This window comes from Euleptes europaea, chromosome 9 (assembly GCF_029931775.1).
Source record: "Euleptes europaea isolate rEulEur1 chromosome 9, rEulEur1.hap1, whole genome shotgun sequence".
NCBI lineage: Eukaryota > Metazoa > Chordata > Lepidosauria > Squamata > Sphaerodactylidae > Euleptes > Euleptes europaea.
The window spans coordinates 45,771,672-45,792,455 of record NC_079320.1 but is presented as its reverse complement, the minus strand read 5'-3'; the positions used below and the strand labels follow the sequence as shown (position 1 = coordinate 45,792,455).

The window sequence follows — 20,784 nt, the reverse complement described above, 5'->3', positions numbered from 1 at the left end:
CTGGAACCTAAGAATACACTGGGATGGATCCAGCCAGCTTTTCAATTACTCTCTCCCAGTTTTCCTCCACACTACAGCCTCTATTTCACACGGTTTTTGTACATGCAGGTCCCATGATTCTTAGCATAGCCATTTTAGATGGTCAGAGAGCACACTACCTTCTTTTTTCACCAGCACAAAAGCTGGCTGGATCCAGCCCAATATTTCCCTATGTTCTATTCAAATTCCATAGTCATACCATTCCCCATTTACAAGAACTCATGTATTAATTATGTATATGTGTATGAATGATGATAGAACCTCTAATTTAAAGTTCTTACAATAGTAGACACAAGAACCAAAATCTAAAATGAACTAAGTGGTTAAAAAACAACAAAAAACACTATTTGCTTCAACCAACCCCACTTTAAGAACATATATCACTTCCTCTGGGGAACCTGCGGCCATAACTTCAAAAACAGATCTAACACTATACTTAAGCAAAAGGCCTTAAAGCAAAAGCCTTAAAAGATAAATTTTCTTCATTTATTCGTACAGTTTCTTGAATGACATAAATGTTACCCAAACCTTAACTACGGTGAAAATCTTAATCCTTGAAATTTCTGCTGAACACAGCATCTGCACCTTGGAATTTAAAATGCAAGCTAGGCTCTCAAAGAAAAAAGGATTAAAATCTGAAAACCTACTGTGTTGAACTAATTTATGAATCCTTGGACAACCAGAAGTAACTATGAATCCTTATTACAAGAGACTGGATTTCATGTGTGATGTTAAGGAAAGATCTCTAACTGTTCTGAACATTTTTTAAATCTAAACACTAGCTCCCAAATTTCAGCACCAAAATGCTTCTAACATGGAGACAATGACTTTGGTTACTTCTAAAGAACAAGAACCAGATTTCTGTCAAGCAACTGAGCAGAACTCTGGAAGTGCATTAAAATGTAAGTTTACCAAGATGCGGATGAACATTACATTGAAAGATCACTTCACCTGAACTGACCATCCAACAGTATGAGGACATGTCCCAAATTCAACATTTTAGTTTACTATCAACAGGAATATTTTTACATATACAGAAAAAATTGTATTTAAAAAAACTAGGTAATGAGCAAAAGTTCACAATCATATAAAATAAGAGGGGGACCCATGAGAATTTGCAAGGGAGAGGTCATCCCATCTCCCCGACCACCTTCGCTTCCTATCTTGTTCAACCCCCACCCTCGCACTGCTGCTTCCTTCCCACTCCCCCCAGTGGTGTTTTCTCAGTGGTCACAGGCTCAGGACAGAAAGCATAGGACACCAAACGGAAAACATGCCCTGAACTCCAAGCTGCTACTGCAAGTCACCTGATGGCACTGGCTTGGAGAGAAAAGAACTTCAGATTCAACTACCCCTTGATCTTGGTGGTGCAGCAAGAGGTTTGGTAAGGGGGAGGACAAGGAGAAAGAGCAGCAATGGGGAGGGCAGAAAACCTTTTTCTTCCACTGCCATCTCCCCCTTGAACATCAATAAAAATCACAACTGCATTAAAATACTAAAAAAGAGACCGACGGTAATTTTTCTAAAAAATTAATGGTCCATATCAGCAAAGATAATACATAACACAGCATAGGATGGCTTTAACATTCAAGGGAAGGAAGCCTTGGTAAAGAAATGGGCTTTTCACTTACATCAAATGTTTAAGTTGGGCACCAGGCTAATGACCGTGGGCAAGGAGGATTTCCTATGCCACAATGGAAAAGGCTCATCTCTTGTGGCCACTTTGCCTTACATAGTTGAGGCAAACAGGGCAGGGATTCCATCATTACCTTAATTGTCAGGCAGGTACATAAGAGATCAGGTAGTCCTTTAGGTATCCTGGTTTGAACCTATTTAGTGTTTTAAAAGTAATGACCAGCACTGAAGGTACCTTGAAATGAATCAGCAGCCAGAGTAACTCTTCTAAGACTCAAAAATTGTATTCCCTATGACTTATACAAACCAGCCATCTTGCTGCCACAAATCAGTTGTACCAGTAGAAGCTTGAAAGGCAGCTACATTTACAGTACTTTACAGTAATCTAAACTAGACGTGATCAGAACATGGATAACTGTGGCCAAGTCACAGGACAGCAGCCTGCACATCAACCATAGTTGGCAAATCCACTATGTGCCACAGAGGACATCTGAGCTCCATCCATCTGCTCTGAACTTCAGATAACTGGCTTTTATCCAGCCCATTCCTAGCTCAAGACATCTGCTATCTCATCCAATGTAGGGGAAAATGAAAAATAGAGTTTGTACCAACAAAGCTAATTCCAAATAACTTGAACCTCTTCTGGAAATTTCATGTGGACTTTAAAACAATACGAAGGTCAGAATGGTGCCTTGTGGGACTTCCATAGCACTGCAGCAATTCCCTAGCAATATTTTTTGGAACCCATCAGCCAGACTGGAATGGAACCTCCCGAGTATGATGGCCCAACGCCTGTTCTAACCAACAATCTAGAAGGATACTATGGCTAATGGCGTGAAAAGCTACAAAAGAGGTCCAGGATAATCAACAGAATCATGCTTCCCCAATGTCTCTCCCACAGTAAAGGAACAACCAAGGTGGCTTTTGATCCAAAACCGTGCTAGATGCTGGACTAAAACATCCAAGTCTCAAACTACATACTTAAAAATAACACTTGTAAAAAGAGATATTTTTTATAGAATGTCCTCAAATATAGTCTTTAATGTAACAGGTCTAGTGCTTTCCAAAGTGTCAACATCATTTTTAAAAAACAGAAGAAAAGAAGCTGTGTACTTGTCAGCTTATTTTTATCAGTACCAGCATTAAAGCCTTTCTTGCCAATTCTCAGAAGTTTCACTTTTCAGGTAAAGAAAGAACTCTTTTATACAGCACAAAATATATCTAAAATTTTACACTGGAACTTGGATCTAGTTGTAATCTCAACAGGCAAGATGTCAAATACAGCATGTGTTACAGAATGCTTGAGCTTTCCACAGCATTCCCCAGTTTATCTCCCATGTACCAGATTACAGAAAACCTGTTCTATGCACAAGCCTATTTATGCACATGGAACAGATTCTGAGGATGGTACTCTACAGCTAAATTATTTTCAGTGAGTTCAAACACCACCACTGAATGGTTGTGCTTCTTTTTAAAAATAAATACAGTGCCATTTTGTTTGCTCCAATGTGGTTTTATGCTCCACTGACAAGCAGAACGGTCAAAAGTTCACACTGATGCAACTTTTCTCATCTTTGAGAACTTTGCTGTTAAGTTTTTTAAAAAGTAAAAGAGTTATCTAGATGGATGCTTTAGAGGTTTCTGGTCCAGGTTATGAAAAATGGCCTACAGAATGTAGTTCTGCCAGCCTGTATATTCTGTAACACTTTAAAGTGGCAGTCTGATCCATTTCCACATACCTGCTTTGGTAACAAATTGCTGAAGACAGATAAGGCAGTATACCACCACCACTCCGTTTATAGCACAGGAAGCCATAAAACAAAACACCTCTGGCCTGTGCAAAATAACACTTTATCCTCAACCCTCAAGGTGACCTTCTAACATCTTTTCTTCAATGCATATTTCATACATTGGACATTATGTGAAAAGAGTCAATGCATGACGAAGACTGAATCCATGTGATTTACCTCTTGAAATCAGAAGGTTGATCAATTGATAATATTAGGCTGCAAAAAAATGCTGTCTACCAACTCAGCCTAGCCTGTAAGATGGCCCCTTACCTTGATATGGCTGACATGGCCAACCTGAATCTATGCCTCAATAACATTGAGACTAGACTATTGTAATACATTCTACATTGGTCTCCCCTTAAAATCAATTCAGAAACTCCAACTAGCTCAGAATGCCGCGGCTCAGCTATCAGCGCGAACCAAACGGAGCATGCATATTACTCCCATTCTGCAGATGTTCCACTGGCTGCACATTTGTTACTGAGGTCAGTTTAAGGTGTTGGCTATCACATGCAGAGTCAGTCCTTCATGACACTGGCTCCTCTTATTTATGGAACTGTCTCTTCCTCCTATGCACCACTATGACACCTTTGCTCATATCAGCAGGGGTTTCTGTGGGTACCAACCTGCAAATGGGCAAAATCAACAACTACCCATACACATGCATTCTCCATTGTGGTTCCCACCTTATGGAATGCCTTGCCCAAGGAGTTTGAGAAAGCTCCTGCGCTCCTGGCTGTCCACAAACTATGCAAAACTGAATTATTAGAGAGGGCTTTTCTGCGCAGGTAATAGGGTTACACTGTACAAAACAGTTCATGAATTTACATGGATAAATAATTAGAGACTGGTCTATACTGCTATGTATAGCTTAGTGTAAGTATGTTTCTATTATGAAATTTTTGTACCACTTAATGCATCATGTTAATACTTATGCTATGCTTTGGTTCTTTCTGGTAGTTCCAGACTTCTAAAATCCTAATGTATTGGCTATTCAATGTCCCGTTTTATTGATTGTACTGACTCACGATGTGTAATCCGCCTTGAGTCCCTGAGAGAAAGGGACATACCCTACTCCACCTCACCTTGATTCACAGGGCTACGTGCGGCTCACAACAGTGAGTGAGTGAGTGAGTGAGTGTGTGTGTGTGAGAGAGAGAGACTTATGGAGTCTCTATGAATTAATTACCCCAAAAACATCCTATTTTATATAGAGAGAATCTTAACTTTAACATGACATCCAATATGTGGAAGGCAGGTGGGCCTGAGCATTTGCAATCCACTCTTCTGCACAGGTACTATATAGGCTGTTTCTGAGACAACTGCATTACCCAGTCCATAAACATTAACAGAAAGAAAATGGCTTCATCATCAGCATCTGGGAGGTGCATGGGCTTTCTACATATTCGTCACCTCCCTCCCCCCCAACACACACACTCCGAATACCAATCTGAACTGATCTGAGGGGGTAAAGGGAGGCATATTATAAAGACACTTTCCAATCTTCTGCCTGCCTGCTTGCCAAGAAGACTGCCAGTGTTGACTTTTCTGCCTGCTTAATGTGGCCTGGCAGACCCGAGATGGGCAGAAAGGAAAGTAGGAAGCAAATGTTAAGATGTCAATACTAGTACTAAGGATGGATGGCAGAAATTAACACTGCAACCTATGCAAAGATACTGTGGAATAAGCCCATTAGGCATAGTCTGGAGTTTTGTGCACATGTTTGTAATATAAAGCTGTGTAAGAAGATGAGGTTACAGACAGCTGCTCCATTTCACAAAGGACAAGAAAGCAGCAGCAACTCCAATCTGGATAACAAAGACAAGACAAAAAAGCAAACGTAAATAAAAATACATAATGCCTCAGCAATATACTGATATAGTTTTTCATAGTTTTGTGTTAACCAAGATTTGAATATGATTGGCCCTAAATATCAACAAAATATCACATTTTGTTTAATTTTCAGTATTCCATAGGCAGCCCATTCTCTCAATTCAAGCTTAATATTTCACCTTCATGCATGTATGTTTTGCACAGTCATAAGTATAAGTGTCAGTTCACCTCAACAGAAATTGTGAGACTAAAAGGAAGTGCAAGAAAGTTATGAAATTCATAGTAACAGGAAGTGAACACACTTGTTATATGTAATTACGTCCACTCTGTTCTTCTTGGATCTACTACTGCAATCCAAAACACCACCACAGAATAATTTAAAAACTAAGCCACTTAGCAATACATAGTTTAAGAGGCTTGTGAAAGCACAGTAGGAACACTTTCATAATTAATGCCCAGTCTTGAGCTATCTGCTGTCCATTTAAGATGATTATACGGACCCTTCAGTTTCTGTTTAAATAAATTTAAACTCAGAAAAATACCACAATGCAGCTTTGTACCGACAGACCAGAATGGCTCTTGTGAAGCTTTAGTGTACCTGGCATATGCTACCCAACTTACTCATGCAGAAGTAAACCCTTTCTTCCCCAGAAACTGCCCTAAAGCCACCAAATGGGCAGCTAAACAAAGACTGAAAAAATCTGGTGCAAAGGCTTAACTAATTCCCACCACATTTTGTCTAATATGGCTCACTCTGTACCAAAGCAGTGAGCCACTTCAAATAGTGTGTCACCTGCAAAATTCAGCCACAACTGTACTGTGCTATGCAGAATCAAAGGAATTAAACAGCAATTGTTATGCTCAACAAACAAGGGGGCATTTTTCACGGTAGATTTTGCTTCTCTTTTGCCACGGACCAATAAAAAACCCTATTTAAATGTTTTTTTCATGGCGGCAATTTATCCCCGTCAATTATCTGTAGTTTTGGTTTTTCATGGGAACAAAGCAAGCTGTATTTGACAACTGTTTGGTCTGTCCCTTTTGCAGGAGGCCTCCCCTTCCAACAAGCTCATTGTTTATGCCTGCCCCCAACTCCGCCCCAACTCCGCCCAACAAATTACCTCGTGCGGTTCACCAGCCCCAGCGCAAAAAACAACCACCAGTCCCTCTGGTCTCCTCCATTTTTCTTCCACCCTCGCTCTGTTCTGCTTTTGGAACAGATTCCAAATTGGGGGGGGGGGGGGAGGCAGCGCTTTCCTCAAAGCTTCCCTCTATTTTCTATAGTTGTGGAACCCATTGCCCTTTAATGAAAGACAGGATTGGGGGGGGGGGCAGGAATTGCATCCATGTGCCAAGAGGTGTGCCTTGGATCTAAGGTGTGCCTTGGATTTGCCGCTCTCTAGATGCACATTTTCCCAATTGTAACTCTCAAAACTCTTCTTGGGGGCTGATTGTTGAGTTTTGAGAATTTGGATGGGAAAAGGGTGCATCTAGAGAGCAGCAAATCCAAGGAAAAACCTCCCGTGCATAAATGGCCACTGTAAACCTCTTGCATTAAAGCCAGTGCATCGTGAGAGAGAGGAGGGCTCCTGGCTTGCTCGCCGGCCCCAATCCAGCCAGTGTGCATGGCGGAGGGGGGGAGAGGAAAGAAGGACCCTGGCTTATGCGCCGGCCCTGATCCGGCCTAGTGCATCGTGAGAGAGAGGAGGGCTCCTGGCTTGCTCGCAGGCCCCAATCCAGCCAGTGTGCATGGCGGGGGGAAGAGGAAAAAAGGCCCCTGGCTTGCGCGCTGGCCCTGATACGGCCCCAGTGTATCGAGAGAGAGGAGGGAGACCCAGAGCAGACTGGCTGCCCCTCTTCAGAAGAGTGATAGGAGGGAGTTTTGCCTTGGGTTTTCCGCTCCCAGGATGCACATTTTCCCCATCCGAATTCTCAAAAATCCCCCCTCCCCGCTGGGGTAGAGGGGCCAACAGCCCCTTCCCTTGAACATCCCCCCCACGGGTCCAGCTGCCCTAGACCGAGCTGCCGCCACCACCACCCCCAGCGCTCGAGGCGCACATGGAGTGGCCCCGCCGGTCTCCCCCTGGAGCCGTCCGTCCGACGTCCCCCTGGGCTTGGAGGTGTGGGCCCAGCTCCAAGGCCCATCCCAGGCGAGGGGCAGGGAAGGCGTGCCTCCTGCCCGCCCGCCAGCCTCCGGGATGGAGGGAGAGAAGTGCCAGGACTCTAGGCAGGCAGGCAGCAAAAGGGGCGGTATTCTTGTCCGAGTGCGAAACTCCCCCAGCCAATCATGGTTCTTGGGGGAGGAGAAAGTAGACGTCACGGGCAGGGTCAGCGGAACCGAAGCAAACAATTCTTCGTGGGCCTCTGAGCCAAAAAACACGCGCCAACAGGAAAGGACGGCTCAAAAGTGGTTTCAGTTGCCACAGTTATAACGCGGCTTTTATTGCTCATTCTGGGAAAATGCGGACCTGCAATGAATAACCAAAAATTTGCACCGACTCAAATCAGATTTGAAAGCACAGCAAATCTCCGTGAAAAATTCCCCATGGTGTTTTCTCAGCAGGCTTCAGTATGAATATTAAACAAGGAACAATATTCACACACAAAGAGCTGGTGTTAACATATTGGTTGATGCTTGAGCTCTGTCCTGAAAATCCATTATTCAAATGTCAAAGCACCCACAAACTCAGCTGACTGTCCCTAGGTAAACCACTTTCTCCCAGTCTGAAGATCCAACGAGATGTAATGCTGGCATACAGGGCTACGGCAAGGATTACCGAGATAAGAGATAAGATTTTGTTTTATCTGGTGAGTCTCCTTTGTGGCTACATTTCAAAAATGGACCCTAGAGAGTGGAAATAGGAAGTTACCTTACTGAGTGAAGAGGGAGTTTCCATGCTTTGCTAGGACAGCAAAGACTTAAGTGGGATTTTAAACCACAAAACAAACTGAACTAAATAAAACAGCAGAGGAAAGAAATGAGAATAACCTAGAAGCCTCACCAAGACAGAATAAGAATGGGCGGGACAGTATTTTCCCCTCTGCTCCTACCTAGATGGGAGATTCACCAAGTATTTATTTGGATGCTTTTAACTGACTTTCACTTTCCTCAATAGGGACTCAAAGTGGTGTATAATGTCCAAAATAATCCCAGAAAACCATCCCATTTCACAAATATTACTTGCCATCAATAGACTCATTCACAAGGCAACAGGGGGTCAGGAGCAGGTGAAAACAGTTTTACAAAAAAACCCAGTTTATTTCTTCCTTACTGGATTCAGACAGAGAGATCTTCCTAAAGTGAGACTTACAAAGTTGGAGTTCCAAGGAGAAGGAAACAGAGCATAGATATTAAAGAGCATACGAGCCCAAATCCTTTGAAGAACACTATGGCCACAGTCAACATCAGTCAACAGAAAACAAAAAAGGGCTCAGAACTCCACGTGCTCCCCCTGAAGTTTTGGTTCTCTTTCTCATGCCAATATAAAAGCTCTCTGAAATGAGGGGAAAAGATGGTTCCTCACAGGGCTATTTTAGATTGTGAAAACAGTGTATGGATGAAGACCTCAATCCCTCCCCTCCCATTGCACCACAATCCTGATCAAAGCTGGGGCCTTGTGCACCTGGTAAGTGGCTTTAAAAAAATGCTGTGAGCTCCTGATATGGAACTTCCAGTATATCGTCTGGCTGGGTTTTAAGACATGCGAAGGATTGAAGGGAAAAGGTGTCAAAACCAATTTATCTGAGTAGTATAAGAGGGAGATGAAATTCAGAAAAGATTATCTTTGTGGAAGACACTTAGTCTGTAGACAGAACAAAGTGTGAAGACCCTTTTGGCTGAAGGCCATTTAATTAAGGAAATTTATTATTATCCTTTCTACCTTCTGGGACTCAAGGTGGCTTTCAATGGAACTAAAACAATTATAAAAAGCACATACATAAAAGACCACATCCATTGATGCTAGAAAGAAAAGCTTGTAACATGATGCTGAGTCTCCACATAGGTGAATGATGTATTGGAAACAGCTGGAGTTTCTGTACCCCTTTAAGCAATCTTTTGACATGCCAAAACACACACACCTTTGCATGACAAGACATTATTACATGACAGAGTTGCATATTACAGCCTGATGGTACTCAAACAAATACTATCACAAAGGATTTCCATATATCTGTTAATGTTACCTCATCCAGGAAAGCTCTTTAGCACACCAAGCCACAAAAGTACAGCAGGTAACCCTGCAGACTCCATTTGTGAAGACAACCATAAAGACCACAAGATGAGAAGGACTTGCTCTGAATATCCCTGGGTTAGGCTTTGAGTCCTCTCAGTTGCCAGGCAACTAGATATAGGAGTTCCAGCACTCGTCCCAGAAATGGGTCACTGGTGCAGAAGCGAGCAGGAATTTGGGATTTTCCATCGCCAGTTCCTGTATACTATAGAACCACAGTTTCTTGAGGTTGGAAGAAGCCACTAAAGTAACTTTTGCCTGCTCTTCTATAGTACTTCTGGTAGAAGAAGGCTCACAGGTAAAATGACATAGAAGGCTCTGAAGCTACAGATATCCAAGTATGCCTCTTTTGTGAGGTGTCTTGAGAAGAACTTGAAACCTGGTAATTGTTCAGGAAAACAAATCTTCGTACAAAAGGAAACATTTGAGGACAGGAGGCCCACTTCACTGGGGCTGTCTTCCTTCAGCTAACTCAACATTAGGCATAACCAAAATATCAGAAAAATCCTTAGGCAGAAAATGCAGCCCATTTACAAGCTTAATAACAATTTGTCCCTTGCAAAAAGGCAGCCAAGAATATGATCAGAAGAAGAGATGTGGTGGAAATAGCTTGTTAGCAGGAAATAAAAGAGAACAGACTTCTTGGCTCACAAAGTCAAGAGCTGCTGAGTATTCTGGTATTGTATTTATACTCCAGCTTTTTTGCTTTATGCGATTCAAAGCAACTTACAAAGGACTCCCAAGAGGCCTCCAACCCAAGTACTCATCAGACTCAGAGATGCTTAATTTCCACACAGAGGTGCCTGCCTCCAGCTGAAGGCTGGGGATCCCCAAATTTACAGTTTATCTCCAGACTGTGTGTGTGTAAAGTGCCGTCAAGCCACACCCGACTTATGGCAACCCCTTTTGGGGTTTTCATGGCAAGAGACTAACAGAGGTGGTTTGCCAGTGCCTTCCTCTGCACAGCAACCCTGGTATTCCTTGGTGGTCTCCCACCTACAGAGATCAATTCCCCTGGAGAAAATGGATGCTTTGGAGGATGGATTCTACAGCATTGATCCCCACTGAAGTCTGTCCTCCCTAGGCAAGCCTATGCCCCCCCCATCATGATGGGGGGGGGGACATGGCAACCCTACTTCCACAAGGTTGCTGAATCATGTGCATCCCAATTATACAATGAGACTCAGGAAAAGTTCTGAATAGTCTTCCAAAGCTTTTTTTTTTGCACATAATCTAAAATGTCAGAACCAGAAAGACCCACCTGGTCATCCTCTTGAATCACAACAGATAACAAAGTGTGAGGTATGAATCTGTTCATGGGAGGTGACCTGGGAATAGGAACTCTGTCCCTATTCTGAGGTGAAGCTTCTGGGTCACCCAGTCTATTCACGAAGAGGAGTGTTAAGGAAATTTGTCCTGATTTCTTCTCTCCTTGGAAGAAGAGTTGGTTTTTATATGCCAACTTTCTCTACCCTTTAAGGAGAATCAAACAGGTTTACTATCTCCTTCCCTTCCTCTCCCCATAACAGTCACCTTGTGAAGTAGGTGGGGCTGAGAGAGTTCAGAGAGAACTGTGACTAGCCTAAGGTAACCCAGCTGGCTTCATGCATAGGAGTGGAGAAACCAACCCGGTTCACCCGATTAGAGTCCCCCGCTCATGTGAAGGAGTGGGGAATCAAACCCAGTTCTATAGATTCGGTTCAACTGATTAGAGTCCACCGCTCCTAACCACTACATTGTGCTGGCTCTTGAAGGATCTCTATCTGGAGGAACAGGAGCAAGATGCATACAGTTTCTTCTTATGTTTCACAGCAAAATTTGTGACCCACCCAAAGAAACTTATGAAGCAGATGGGCTATGTTGCCCTCTTTAATTCTCAGGAAATGGGCAATTGACCACAGTGATATTGGTACCATACTGTTTGTGGTCATGAGATTTTGAGATAAAAGGCTGCAGGCCTGGAGTAGGGGAGGCTGTTTTTGTAAGAGAAGAACCAAGTATTGTATGGCATGCTAAGAGGGGTGGACAAGTTGGAAGCTTCTGCAAATCTGTATAAGAATAGAAAAGTGGAAACCTCCAGGAACTGCAGGAACTCTCGTGGACTCACCAGTGTTTCCTAGCTGAGTTGTTGGATCTGGTTATAACTCTTCTGGGTGTGTGAGTAGGACATCTAGGCTGAATTTATGCTGAGAGTATTCCTCCTGAACTGGCATATTAGCCTTCCCTTCTCAGCTGAAACTCAGGTTGAGAAGTCACATAAAGACAATTACTCCACTTTGTTCAAAACAAGGAGCAGGGAGGGGATAAGGAAAGCAGAGGATAGGTAATTAAATTAATTAAGATAAGACAAGATGGCTAAACAGAGGGAGAAAGTTGGAATGCAGAACCCCTCTTCCCTTTTAAATAATAGTCTGAGTCCTATCTCCATTTTCTTTGGAAAGGGAACATCTCATTTCACGAAAATGCCTGTGCAGAAAATGCATGTAAAGTGCTCTGAGCACATAAGGAAAGTATGGTACACACAGTCAATAATATCTCTATAGAGACACAATTTGAAATGTCTTACTGTCTTGGCATATCAGATCTAGTCAATTTTATTTTTGTTCCTCAAGTCAACTGGGCAATGGAACGGACTGAATAAACATGATATAGAGAGTATTCATGCAATGATATAATAACAAATTACATGCAATTACTTGCATTATTCCAGTCATTGTTCTCTTCATACCAGAATCTCTAGAGGGAGAGAGGGAGAATTCCAGTCTGCACACAGAGCTTCCAAGTTAGTTTCAATGGATGGGAACGTGCATGCGTTTGTGCATACAGAGCTTCCACACTCCACTGAAACAAATGGAGAAACTGACCTGCAGAAACCTCACCTGAAAATGGACATGTGCAAACTGGCTTGGATTTAGGAGACTGAGGGTACCATCCTAGGTGAAATTACACCCATCTAAGTCCATTGAAGTCACTGGGTTTAGGAGGGTGTAACTATGTTTAGGATGGCACTGTTACAATCTTTTGCATCCCATGTTGTGTGTTTGCTTTATCACATTACCAAATAATTAATCTATTCTAACCAAAATGTTGTGGCTACAGCCTCCAGTGTTTATATGGGTGAAAAAACAATGGAATTAAGTAGGAAACGAGCAACTGAACACTGGGTAGTGGCCCTATTGACACCATTATATACACTCTGCGTGTTCTAAGGAGGAACACTTAAAGCATTAATTATTCTCTTGACGTAGTATTTTTAGCAAGAGATGGAAAAGTCAAACATTTTCATGCCAAGACACTGAGATAAAAGACAGAAATTTTCTAGCTCCTTCTACTGAAATAGACTGCAAATGCATGTTTCCCATCACTCAGCACTGCTTTTCATGGTGTCCTAAAAAGAAAAACCCCATAGCTAAATGCTATTAAAAAGAACAAGACATTTTCTAGCAGTCTTATTACCTTCCAGAAACATAACCAAAGTTGTTTACATTTTCCAAAAGCCTACTGCTAAAATAAAAATAAAACCCATCAGCGAAGCAAGCATGCAACACTTCAGGAACAAAAATCAAGGGATAGCATTACTGTTAGCACAGAAGCCATGCTTAGTGTGGAAATCAGTACTTTCTTACTCAAAGTCTGAGTCTTGTTGAAATCTAGGGAAAATGTATATCTTGGGTAATCACCCACAGAACAAATTTATCCAACACAACAATGTAGGCCACCATCTCTTTAAGTTAAGAAAATGCCTTTTGTTTTTTTCACTTGAAAAAGAGCGTGCACATATGCAAAAGTGCAAAGCAAAATTCTTGGGGGATCCTGGGCTGCAGCAGGAAGGGGAAATAGGAAAGTCCCACTCTGCAAAATCCATGGATGGCTGCATCTATATCAGAGTTTATATCATTTTATAAATAAAATTATTCCCTTCCCTTATTGGTCCTAGTATAGCTCTGGAGCCTATATTCTTAACTGCCACCATAATTGAACAACATGACAGAACATTTTTCCCCATTGCAAGCCTAGACTTTGTTTACTGGTAAGTAGAATGATACCACCCTGACCTGGATAGCCCAGGCGATCTCAGAAGCTAAGCAGGGTCGACCCCGGATCTAAGGAATTTAGCTACAGAGTTGAATTTTGAAGTAGCCCCTAATGTATGCAAAAGTTGGCAAACAGGTACAAAATTGATTCCAGGGAGTAACTGAGGTCAGGACTAGTGGAATTTGGATGGGAGACCTCTAAGGATACCACTTCTGAACATCTCTTGCCTAGAAAACCCTGCCAGGTCACCAAATGTGACTTGTCGGCAACAAAGACACCACATTTTGCTGACATGTCAGAGACAAGTCTCGTTAGAAGTTATGTGAACATCTAAGGAATTTAGCTACAGAGCTGAATTTTGAAGTAGCCCCTAGAGATAATGTATGCAAAAGTTGGCAAAGAGGTACAAGATGGATTCCACTGTGCAACTGGGGTCAGGACTAGTGGAATACATTTCGGCACCTGGTATACAAAACCCAAATGGCATTTCATGGTATCCATCCAATTCTTCCTAAATGCTGAGAACCACTCAAAACCACATGGGACAAAATGGACTTGTAAAAATAATTTTGTTTATTCTACACTCCTTCTCCATCACCTTGATCTGTCTAAAATCAGTTTCACAAATTCAAGTAGTTACTTTTAACATAATAGAACATACCATCATTTTAAAAAACTTTATGGTAAAGCCTCAAGTTAAACAGGACTGACCCTGCCTAAGGCTAGTAAAGAAGCCTGGTTACAAGGTTTTAAAGGAAGCTCCATTTAGATGTAATCTGTTTGTCACAACAGCATTAGAAAAAGATCTAAAATAGAATTTATTGGGATTTAATAAGAACTATAAGAGTGCAATGGCACAATATGCCTTGGAAAATTCTAAAAATATATACTTTGGATATAAAAACGGCTGGTGTTAATAGGCTAAGGATAACTTTTAATGTATGTGCTGATTCTATGCAACGGCTAAAGGTTTTTAGAGAATAGCTATGGGGTGGACTAAGAAACATTAACTATACCGTTGCCATTGCAACAACTGGAACATTGTTTTAATTTCATAAACATGCAGGACTGGCATGTTCTCAAGTTAACTTTAAAATCTACCAGTTGCTGTAAGGCTGAATTATATTAAGTACTGGAAAGCTCAAACATGACTAAGCTAGTACGGTTGCAAAATGTACGCGATTTTAAGCATCGCATAAAATTAACAACTTCTGAAAAACTAATGGTTAATTTTTTCACTTCTTAGGAAACTTTGGAGTCCTGTTGCATTATGTACAATTATTAATGACATGGAACTTTTGGAAAGCTGAATTTGATTTAATTATTGCTATGAATAAAGAAGCCTTTGTTTAAGACAAATGTAGTACAGATTGCAAATTGTTTGGGGGCTGGGTTTTTTATTCTCTGTTTTTTCCATCCACAATTGCGACTTTTTAAAAAGAGGCAGAAATGAAAAGCATGTAAACAGGAAATAGTATATCTGTAAAGGATGTCTTTCTGTTTCTCACCTAACTCCCAAAGCCAGATCAAACTAATGCCCATTAAGACATAGCCTACACAAAAAGCTGAAGCAGTAGAAGTGCTCTTGAACAAGGGGGAATCAGTTCTCTATCTGCAGTTATGATTCAACTCGCTAGATGCAGTCTGAAGCAGTACTGCAGGAACAGTTTTCCACCTCTTCTGCAGTTTGTGATGACCAAGATACCAGATCTTACTTGCATTTCAGAATTTTGCACACACATTTACCTTGCAGGTAAAATCAGTACACCCGTGAGCTAATATAATATACGTTGGGTACTTTCCAACCACAATTTTAAATCGTTGAATTTAAATCAAAGAGCCTTTAAAAAGCAAACAATTAGTGTTCTTAGAATATAGGATTAAATGCACACATTCATTTCTTTCTCTCTGATTGTCAAAGATATTTTGCCCCTCGTGGTAGTTTCAGGATATTACAGGGCTATGGTTCTGGATATTTTTAAAACCTAACTGTTATAAGGACTTAAACAGACTTGCCACTGTCCTGCTGGGGAAGGTAGATCCCCAACAGCCAGAAGGTGCTTCCACCACCGCTCAGCTGACCGGCAGGGGAAAAGATGGTGGAAAACTGGAGGAGAGGGAAGACGTCGGCAACATCCCAACATGCTGATGTCACTCCTAGGGTGGCCAGCTCTAGGTTGAGAAATACCTGGAGATTTTGGGGGTGGAACTTGAAGAAGGGGGGTTTGGGGGAGGGGAGGAACTTCAATGGGGTATAATGCCACACAGTCCACCTTCCAAATGAGCCGTTTTCTCCAGGGGAACTGATCTCTGTCGCCTGGAAATCAGTTGTAATCCCAGGAGATCTCCAACCACCACCTGAAGGCTAGCATCCCTAGACACTCCTCATACACCTGGAAGTGACGCCAGTTTCTTTTAACATAATAAGGGACACTGGAGATGCTCTGGCATTTAGGCAAAACTCTATGGTTAAATTGGTTCTCGTAGGTTATCCGGGCTGTGTAACTGTAGTCTTGGTATTTTCTTTCCTGACGTTTCGCCAGCAGCTGTGGCCGGCATCTTCAGGGGAGTAAAACTGAAGAGACACTGTCCTTCAGTGTTACTCCTCTGAAAATGGCCACAGCTGCTGGCGAAACGTCAGGAAAGAAAATACCAAGACCACGGTTACACAGCCCGGATAACCTATGAGAACCAATGAACTCTGACCGTGAAAGCCTTCGACAATATCTATGGTTAAAGTTTTTGTTTTAAAATTACTTTTGTATTCTGCCCTTCCTCCAGGTAGCCTATGTTGGGTTTGGCCTATGTATAGTTATCCTGTTTTATTCACTCAATGATCCTACTGCAACCAACACTATCCAGTAAGTCACATGCGTCAACAAGGAGCTAAACTCGCTACATGCTACACTAAATTTCATGCATACACAGTGCTGCCTTGAAAATAAATACAAACCAGAAGAAACAACAGAATAATCAGCTAGGCAATATCTATCAATACATATATTATAATCACAATACACATTCATATCATTGTTAAGTAGCTTAAAGCAGAGACACCATGAGCTATGCACAGGAAGTCTGCAACCACAGGCAGCAATAATGCACTTTAAAATTAATATCTTGAATTCTGAAAGAAGTAGCAGAAGTTATCTAGAAGTAATCTTCTGGCCACCAAGCAAGGGCTTAAAAGTGGAAACGCTGCAGTGGAAATCAAAGAAAAGCAGTTAACAGTAACAAAGCATGTAAGACACGGGTCAAGGAGCTGGTCAAGTAGAGGCCCTTCAGCTCCTGCCATTCTATCACTACTTTCCAGGAACACAGCCCTCAAAAATCACAAACAGCAATGTACTCTGGAGACCTCTTTCAACACACAACCAGCACCTCTTACAATTTCTCTCTCTCTCTCTCTCACACACACACACACAAACAAACAGCTGAAAAAAATCTAACCTCTGTCTGGATCATCTCAATCTGTTTTCTCTAATTTACCTTCAGCTATTCCATTCCTGCAGCATATTTCTTCAGTCATATTGTAGTCAGACCTTTTCTCATAAATATTTTTTGTAGCTTAAATTTAAATATTTTAAAGTTAGATTATTATTTTTATTATAACGGTCCTTAAACTCAACGTTCTGCCCTGAAAATTGCTTAGACCTCTCACAACTGTCTATCCCCCACTTCCTTGTTCAGTCCCATTCAGCAAAACTGTCAGCTACTGCTGCTTGCATGTATTTCATAAGCCGTTAAAGGGTTTTTGTGTTGATGGTATTTTGATACCCATTAAATGAACACAAACTAAAAATAAAGTAAAATACTTAGAAGTATTTAGCAATTGACATATATTAAATGACTATCATTCGATGTGGTGGTCAGCAATTACTTTGACATTTGACTGCCCTTCCATGAATATTTAGACAATGCAACTGTTGCTTCTCATAAAATTAAACGACCTTTCCATAATGCTATTTTCTCCTGCATTCCTTAAGATCATCTGTAGAATGACCCTGAGTAATTAACTAAACACGTTTCATCCTTCTGCTCCCTTCGATTTTTAAACGCCATCACTTACTTTTTTTCTTTGCTTCATGTGTTCAAGGATTAAAGGTAATTGTGGAAGTGTAATGTCTTTTCTCCCCTGACCTGGATGGCCCAGGCTAGCCTGATCTCGTCAGATCTCAGAAGCTAAGCAGGGTCAGCTCTGGTTAGTATTTGGATGGGAGACCACCAAGGAATACCAGGGTTGCTGTGCAGAGGAAGGCACTGGCAAACCACCTCTGTTAGTCTCTTGCCATGAAAACCCCAAAAAGGGGTAGCCATAAGTTGGCTGCGACTTGACGGCACTTTACACACACACAATGTCCTTTCTCAGCATAAAAACAGAGAGAAAGAGAACACACACTTATGAAATTATAGAAATTTGTTCCATTCATCAACAAAAGGTATGGTAAGTTTAAAACCATCATTGCATTGACAACAGAATACACAGCGGAACACAACTTTCCTGCCTTTTCCCCCACCTTCCACTGCGTTCAACCAACCTCCCCCAAATACTTCTCCTGGTGGACAAGAGACCCTCAGGAATGGCATGAGAGAAAAATCAGGGGTCTGGAGCAGCAAGGGGGAATTGACAGGAATTACACCTCTCCTTCTGTTAGCAAAAAAAATAATCTGCTTGGTGTGCTTTCGGCCAGTCACCCTCTCAGACTAACCAACACCACAGAGTTGTTGTGAGGACAAAAATCAGGAAGGGAACCATGTACGCCATTCAGGAAGGATGGAATAAAAATGGATGGATAGATGGGTAAACGTTCAAAAAAACAAATTGAAGACGTGGAAGTTCTAAACAATCTTCCAGACAGAACAAAGGTTTTCAACTGAAGAAATAATACATCTGAGAAGTTCTGATATAGCTGTTTTAATTGGTAAAAATCCCAAATTTCTTGCCTATAAAGAAGTGACCGGCATCGCTTTAAGGCACTGGTAGGTAAATAAACTATACTGTTTCAAGTGGGATTAGGTAACATCTGAGAATTAAATTTTACATTCCCATTTAATAGTCTTGCAACAAAGCAAGATTAGCTACAGAATGTAGCGTAATGATTCCTCATGGGATTTAACCACCCCTCGTCCCAAGATGCATTTACTATTGCTATTTTTCATATCATCAGAATGTATGAGTTTTTCAGCAGCACCCAAAAGAAGAATTACAGGTGCTATAAAGGTCTTAAGTTTTCCCTCCTTCTAGCCAAGTTGTGCAGTACTAGCTGGGCTTAGCCGAGTTGTGCAGTACTAGCTGGGCTAGGCCCAGTTGAGCAGTAAGGAACCTGCAAAAGTTTGCAGGGGTACCTCATTTCCCACCGTATCCACTTCCCCACACTATTTCCTCTTTCCCTCCTCCTGGCAACCCCAATATCCTCACCTTTCCTTGCTTCCTCTTCACCAAACAATTACCTTTATCTGCTCACCACCTTCAGCCATATTTATTATTCATTCATTTATACACTGCCTATCTCTACAATGGGGACCCAAAGCAGTCACATCATTCTCATCTCCATTTTACCCTCAAACAACCCCTGAGGTAAGTTAGGCTTAAAGTATGTTGTAAGGAAACGGGTTGCCAATCTCCTGGACTGGTCATGGCAACCCAAACAGATGGGTGCCACCACTGTTCCAGACGCGCGCCAAGCCCCAAACGCAATGGGGAAGGCTCCCGCGCCTGCCAGTGAAAACTGAGAAGGAGGAACCATGGTCAGAAAAGCCTCTCGGAGAGAACCAGAGGGAATCCATCTTCTCTGACCCAGTCTCAAGCAGGCTGTCATTCTGCGAGACATGTCCAGGCACGCACGCAGTCCTTCCCCCCCCCCTTGTCTCCTTCATCAGCATGATTAATAGCCCATCAGAGACCATCAAGAAGGATCGTTCCCCCGGCAATGCAAAATGACGTCCCCGGAGACAGATACTAGTGGCTTTGTGTACGATCCCATCTGCCAGAAACTCCTGATTCTCCTGGAATTACGCAAATTGCCCATTGCCTCACCCCAGGAGTTGACCACTAGGGTCTTTGTCACCTTTTGTCAACACGGGAACCACAAAGGGGTAATCCAATCACCCCGCCCCCAGAGAAAAGTATATCTGGGATCCACACTATCCATACTGGCCCTTAGGCATCCTAGTCAGAACACCATTCCATTCATCACCATCTCTGGATTTAAGTATACACAGATGGTGCTATGCTGATAATTAGATATACAAGTGTGGACCCATGAGAATTGCAGGCACTCCCCGCCCCCATCCTGCCTGAACCCATCTTAACTGCAACTGTGGATCCTTGCCCCATCACTGCTGCTGCAATTGAGACAATAATGCCGGAGTCAGCTAGAATTGGGGGAGCGCTGCAACAAAGCTGGGGAGCTGCACTTGGCCCAGCGGCAGAGGCCAGAAGCCATGCCAGGCCTGGCCTGTGCTACCAGTACTAGACTGGCTCCCAGCTTCTGCTGCAGCCATGGTGGGAATGGTGTGGGTGTGAGGGGCAGGTAGTCCAGCGGCAATGCTGAGAAGGAGGGAGCCCACCTGCCTTTCACCATGGCTCCCCCACACCTGCCTGCAATCTGCTGCTGGAGGCTGGGAGCTGCAGAGCTCACTTTCAGTGGGCCCCTGAGAGCCTCTTATGGATGCCGCCGCTCCCAACCCTGATACTACTTTGCCACTGCGTTCTGAAGCTCCTGGCAACCAGGATGGACCACGCTCTTCTGGTAGTATGCCACTTTGAGCCCTCCCATTTTTCTTCCAGCTGGGCCACTGGAAGCACTCCTCTGCTGCCCAGATCCCACTGGGCCACAAGGGGGAGGGATGGGCAGATGAGGTTCCTGGGTACCCAAGGTTGGGTGAAAAGAATATATATGTGTGTGTGTGTGTGTGTGTGTGTGTGTGTGTGTGTAAATACTGAAAATATAATTTATTAGAAGCGCTATGTAAAGGTTAAAATTATTTAAAAGCATTAAAATAGCACAATGGCATTTCCTGAGGTCTATAACTGTAACCATATACCAAACACGTTTTGGCCTATAGGGCCTTCATCAGTGGTTAATTAAAACCCTTGTAAAGCAATGACACTGCTTTACTAGGTTGATACCTGCACACATGGTATATGAGACACATATACTAACCAGTATTACAACTAGAACCTATCTGACCAGATGTTTGAGTAATTGGGAATAGAT

At 42.5% G+C, this 20,784-nt stretch overlaps 1 protein-coding gene across 1 annotated transcript in view; it reads right to left on the bottom strand.

Annotated features, from left to right (window-relative positions):
• Positions 1 to 20,784, bottom strand: part of TMEM131L (transmembrane 131 like) — a 103,154-nt gene that overhangs the window by 60,417 nt on the left and 21,953 nt on the right. The window lies entirely within an intron of this gene.